Source organism: Eptatretus burgeri, chromosome 4, assembly GCF_056783735.1.
Source record: "Eptatretus burgeri isolate ZD-2024b chromosome 4, Ebu_testis_v1, whole genome shotgun sequence".
In the NCBI taxonomy this organism is placed as follows: Eukaryota; Metazoa; Chordata; class Myxini; order Myxiniformes; family Myxinidae; genus Eptatretus; species Eptatretus burgeri.
The window spans coordinates 66,487,534-66,494,101 of record NC_140964.1 but is presented as its reverse complement, the minus strand read 5'-3'; the positions used below and the strand labels follow the sequence as shown (position 1 = coordinate 66,494,101).

The following is a 6,568-nucleotide window of genomic DNA, read 5'->3' as shown; positions in this document are numbered from 1 at the left end:
CAATGATCTTTGCGAGTTCCTTCTGTTTTCCGACTAGAGCAAGGACACTGTCTGTTGTCACAGACATATTTTTGTGATATCAATTCCTCTTCCTCAAATTGATTACCAAACATCTTCACTATATCTGTCCCTGTTATGTCATGCATGGGTTTTAGGCAGCATACCTCTTCTAAAACTTCGTCTGAGTCACAGTATATCACAACAACTGCTAACCACAGTACGTTATTTATATCCACACTCTCAAGCACAACACTAAATGCCACTGCATCTTTCAACGCCTCAATCTGTTGTTTGTTAACGTTTTCTGCCATTTCGCTTATGCGTCTCAACTGATCCAGCAGACAGATACGTCTGATTCTGGAGATGATTGTGTGTTTATTGAACAAACCATTGAACAAAATATCTGAACAACTGAGAAAACATCTGAACAACTTTTATGCATTCCTCACCTGTAAATGGCTTTCCATGTTTTGCAACATTTTGTGTGATTTTGTAACTTCCCTCTGTAGCTTGATTTTTACTGACGCAGACATTAGTAAAGAGACTACTTTGCTTTCCGTACCTCACTATGGTCCATTTGATTGACTCAGCCTTGTCTGCCTCATCCTTGAAGTGTTGCTCATGCTTTGTCTGAAAATGTCATTGGATACTTGCTGTGCGGCAAACAACGTTCTCACAACATAAAGTACAAACAGCACAGTCTTTATGTTAAACAAATCCGTATTTATCTCTCCAAGAGGGCTGAAATGAGTGAACATCTAACTTTGCTTTCTTGGGAACTGCCATTTTGTCCAAAACAACTTGATCAGTGGCACTTATGATGAGATTTCCTGTGAATCAAGATCAGCTGGACCCGCTAAACTTAATGTAGTAAATAAACCAATTGAATCATCTTTTCTTCCTCCATCAAAGAGCTTTCATTGGGTAGCAGAACTTAGACTCTAAATTATGTTCCCCAATAATAGCTCTTTTTGTTTTTGGAGATTGACAGAGCAGTTTTTCGGGTTTCGGGTTTTTAAATTGGGTTTCTTTTTCAACTTAGTTTATTCACTGTTAATTGGACTTTTATTGCACGTTCCACTGAAAATTATCTTGCGTGCCACTCATGGCATACATGCCGTACATTGGTGACCCTTGAGCTATGAGATGCTAGCTCGGAACCATGACATGTTAGCGAGGGGCCATGAGATGTTAGTGCCACCGACACATTAGCGAGGAGGAGCGACAGTGAGGAGATGCTAGCCAGGAATCATGCATGACACGTTAGCAAGGAGGAGCCAAGAGATGTTAACCAGGAGCCATGACACGTTAGCAAGGAGGAGCCAAGAGATGTTAACCAGGAGTCATGACACGTTAGCGAGGAGGAACTAGCAGCTAGGAGACGCGAGCCAGGAGTCACGACACGCTTACGAGGATGAGCCAGGAGATGTTAACCAGGAGCCATGACATGTCAGCGAGGAGCTAGGAGATGTTTGTGAGGAGGAGCCAGGAGATGTTAGCCGGACACGTCAGCGAGGAGCGAGGACATGTTGGCGAGGAGAGGCCAGGAGATGTCAACGAGGAAGAGTGAGGAAATGTTTATGACAAAGAGTCAGGTGGCGTTAGTGAGAAGCCCCCTCATGTTAGCGAGGAGTCAAGTGGCACATAAGCCTGGTGTTGGCTTTTTGGCTAGGGTGGCTGTCTTTGGATTTTAGGGTCCTGAGTTTGAGCCCTGTTTACCACTGAATTAACACCAGGTGTGGTTGACTCAGCCTGTCATCCTTCTGAGATCAGTGAAATGAGAACCAGTATATTCGTGTAGGGGCACAGCATCAGCAGCATAGTCGTGCCCCAATAAAATGATAGTTACCTGGCAGCCAAGCTGCCATCGGAAGAAGAAGAAAAAGGAGAGAAGGAAGAAGAAGGCACATGAGCAAAGAGTTAGGTACAGTCTTTGGAGATAATGAAACACAGCATCTTTGGCTCCCTTATTAGTCTGATATGCAAATTTAAATGAGTCATAAAAGCCTGCCTGACTTCTCGAAAAATTTCAACAATATCCTTTTAAAATACTTCATCACATTAGATGTCATGGATGTTGGGCAGTAATCATTCAACTCACTGGTTTGCTTATCTTTCGGACTGGAATAATACCATTGGAAGATTTTCCATTGTTTGGAAAAATTGATTGGTAAATACAGGTAAACACTGGAGCAAGTTATTCACTCCACAATTTGAAAACCTTATTTCAGAAATACTATCTGCACCACTGGCATTGTGCAGTTTGGCCAGGGGGTGTTCCATTATTACCAATCAGCTTGCAGAACGCTTGCCAAGCGGCTTAAGCACTCGAGCAAACACTCCAGGAAACACTGAACATCAAGAGTTTAGGATGAACCACCTGGGTTCAGGTTCCAACCGTTGACCTCCCAAGACTCAGAACAGATGCTCCAACCATTACACCAATGAGACTGGTATATAAAAATGAAGGTTCCACCGAGATTTGAACTCGGATCGCTGGATTCAGAGTCCAGAGTGCTTACCATTACACCATGGAACCGACTTACTGAGGTTATGTCTCTCCAGCACAAGAACCCTATTAGAGCCAGCAGGGCAGCTGTATCATCCGTCAGGGCCGGATTTAGACATGTGGTGTCCCCTGGGCAGCCTTCAGTAGTGGAGGCCCACCCTATAGTGTAGTAGATAGTAGAAAAATCGTGCAAATTATGATACAAGCATCAAATTGGGCATTTCTGTTCTGCAGGGCTTTCTGATCAAATCTACCCGATTGGCCAGTTGAAAATCCAAATTTTGAAAAATAAAAAATAAAAATAAAAATTTTTGAAGTCACAGCTGGCCGAAATTCTTGAAGCGCAAGTGAACATCCCAGACAGAGAACCAAGGGGAGATGCAGTCATCATTGATGGCTCAGCACTTATAAGAATCTGCGAAGTTCCTATGTTTCAACCATAAAGAATTTGAATAAGCAAGCAGGCACATCTTTAAACATCATGATCAAACTATAAGAATCTACAAAGTTGGAAGTTCCCATGTTTCAAGTATAAAGAATCTGAATGGTGTAGTGATTAAGTAAGCAGGTCAATCATGATCAATCATAGAAACTACAATCTAGTCCAGTACCTAATACCTCTAGGCCGGGGACCAGTAGGACCTACCTTGCATCTCCCTCTGCGACAATTTTTCACTGATACCACAGTGTTCATATATATCCCAAGTATCAGAAAAAAGATGTTCCCATAAAAATAACTCATTTGCACTATGCTTTATTAAGCTGTTTCCATTTTTGCATGTAATTAAGCTATCCAAACATTATTCTCCATCTCTGACAACAGGAAATATGTTCACCTTATTCCTTGACCCTCCAAACATATGTGTAGATTCCTCATTTACAAATTTCCATGTACCAGAAGTTGAGATATTTACGAAAATGAGAATTTCCATAATGGCGGATCCTAATTAGCATATCAATGCATTTAAAATTATTTCCACAACTTTAACTCAAACAGAAAATAGTTATGTTTCCCTTAAACACCAACACACATCATAAGTCGCAGTTATGTATTACATCAGGCCCAGGTAATTAATTATATTGATTAATCTGATTTCACATGATTTTCGAACGATTCATTGTGCTTTGTATTTTATGCTAATTAGCCTACTTTAAAAAATTCAAAAATTTTAATATATTTTTCCCAACCTGGCTTGTACCTGGCAATACTTAAGTAATGTTTTTTTTGACAAAAAACTGATATGTGTGTTAATTACAAGGAAAGAAAATGGGAATTCTTGCATTTTTGTGGGAATTATTGTCTTTAAGTCAAATTTAATTTTTATACAAATGAGCTAATTAGCATAAACAAAATATATTTTCATAAGTAAATGCATAAGCTTTAATTTGACACCAATTTTGTGATTTTATGTTTATATTTGACAGAGATATTGACATTTTGCCGATCTTTGTGAGATTCGTCTATTTTTTATTGGTTGCCATGGAAACAGCTTAATAGAGTACAGTGCAAATGAGTTATTTTTCTGGGAACATCTTTTTTTCTGATACTTGGGATATATATGAACACTGTGGTATCAGTGAAAAATTGTCGCGGGGGGGGGGGGCGGGGTGCAAGGTAGGTCCCACTGGCCCCCGGCCTACTATATTTACAGACCACTGATGAGACCACCAGGCACTTTATGAGACTTGACCCTTGCAAAGTCCTGACAGCTGAATATACCTCAACAGTTTTGTAGAGCAAAGTGCAAACGGCTAGAGCCAGGTTAACCAAACGTAAGCTAACTATTAAAGTAACCTTAAAAATGCAAGCACCATAAATGTAGCCTGAAAAATTCGAGGATAATAATAGTAAAGAGACGTGCAAAGTCCCATACTCCCACAGAAGTCAACTGACTTATATTCAAGCCGGTAGGCGGACATGGGAAGTCGACTACCCAATAGAACCTAATGTGATGGGCCCGTTCGATGGGGAATGACCTGAGGATTAAGCACAAGAAAATTCATGATTCGAGCTTCAAGGGTTAATGCTGCAGATTGTTTTTTCGTGAAAATACCCCCACATTTAGAGGTTTTTCGGCCGTTGCTAGACAACGGAGGGGTCCATAGCAACGGTTCTTTCTCACACATAACTAGGACATACCATGAACCTACCATACCAGTTTCATGTATATCTGACTCATAGTCTCTGAGATATAACGAACTTCGTATTTTATTGTTTTCGATCAGGGTTCATTCAAAGTCTATCTTCTCCGACAGTTTTCATAGGATCCGGCTGGAAATTTTTGACAATATGGCTGAATGTACTGCCCACAGTCGCTCGTGGCCCGATTTTTGATTTTCGAAAAAATAATTTTTTTATGATTTTTCAAAATTTCAAAGTCCCGTTGTGAGGCAACGGTGGTGTCCATAGCAACGGTTCTCATTTGCATACAACTAGGTCATGGTATGAACCTACCAACCAAGTTTCATCGAAATCACCATTTTAAATACTGATAATAAGGGTAGAACAAATCTCCCCCAAAAAAATATTTGAAAATTTTTTTTTTTTTCGACTTGATCGACGACCCAATAAAATAGAGAATGAGATAAGATGAATATCTTATATCTGTTCCACTAACTACCAACTACCATTCAGGCACTCACAAATACATTTTTCCTTACAATTTTTTTTTCATGAAATATGTGGAGGCCCCCTGGTTGTGGAGGCCCCTGGGCAACTGCCCAACTTGCCCATGCCTACATCCGGTCCTGTCATCCGTTTTTATCATCCGCTTGATCTGAGCCTGGTGTTGGCTTGACGGTTAACATTGCTGGCTTCAGATGTTGGTCTTGAGTTCTCGTCTTGTCAGCCGTTGAATTACCACCAGGTGGGTCGGCGAAATGAGTACCAGTGGGGTACAGGTAATAGAAGGCACTGCCCCCAGAAAATGATGCTTCCAGCAACCGCAGGCTGCACACAATATGTCCGTCCGTCCGTCTGTCCATCCCCTCACCCAATGGACCCATGCACTCGATCGTGCATGATGACGTTCTCCATACATGTACGGTACCGTTCTTCATCGACGCCCTTACTTTATCGTTATTTAATTGATAAATTACTGAAATTTGATGATGTCCTCGTGCACACAATTACTCTTCAAACACCTTCCTCATCAAGATTGGAGAAAAGGTCGATCATCACCTGTGACGGCAACAGATGGCTCCAACAGTTTGAATCGACTGAACTTGGGTACAGCTACCTCTATCATCATCATCATCATCATCATCATCATCATCATCATCATCATCATCATCATCATCCTCATCATCATCATCATCATCATCATGATTATGTCTGGTATACAGTGGTCTATCTTTAGCTGGAGTAGGTCAAGTTTATTACTGAACATGTCTGCATTAAATATAAAGGACAGTACTTTTAATTTAACTGAACATTTTTTGCACAAGTAGTCATAGTCGTCGTCGTAGTCGTCGTCTAACAACCTATGGCTGCTGGTTGCATTATTTTCTGGAAGTGCCACTGTGCCGCTGATGCAGCGCTCCTGTTACCAATAAGTTAGTACTGTACTCATTTTGCCGACCTCATAGAGATGATAGGCTGAGTCAACCTACCTGCTGCTTATTTAACGATAGGACAAGGGCTTGAACTCGAGACCCTAAAATTTTAAGCCAGCCACCTTAACCGTGACTGTCATGATATGATGATATCCCCTATAATAGTGCAGTAGATTAAGATAACATTTTACCAGAATCCTTCAAAATGTGAAAAAAAGTGTGAAAACTGGTACACATGACTACTTTTATATGCTCTTTCATAGAAGAGCAGGACACACATGATCAGACGGCAATTACGGCCGCCATCTTGAATTTCAAAATGGCCACCACCAAAAACTATTTTTACGATATCTTGTTCACCAAGAGGCCTAAGCACTTGAATAAAGAGTCTAATCCAATGCTTCCACACACAAAGAATCCAATAAACACACTTATAATGCTCCATTTTCAGTCTTTCTGCCTTAAAATCGAAATGAGACCCTTTCATAAACAACTAAATACGTA

The 6,568-nt window shown here is 40.7% G+C and overlaps 1 non-coding gene across 1 annotated transcript; it reads right to left on the bottom strand.

Moving 5' to 3' along the window:
• Nucleotides 1-2,467: 2,467 nt before the first annotated feature.
• Nucleotides 2,468-2,539, bottom strand: TRNAQ-CUG (transfer RNA glutamine (anticodon CUG)). The gene has a single exon. It is a non-coding gene; the product is annotated as a tRNA-Gln (tRNA).
• Between the last annotated feature and the right edge of the window lie 4,029 nt (nucleotides 2,540-6,568).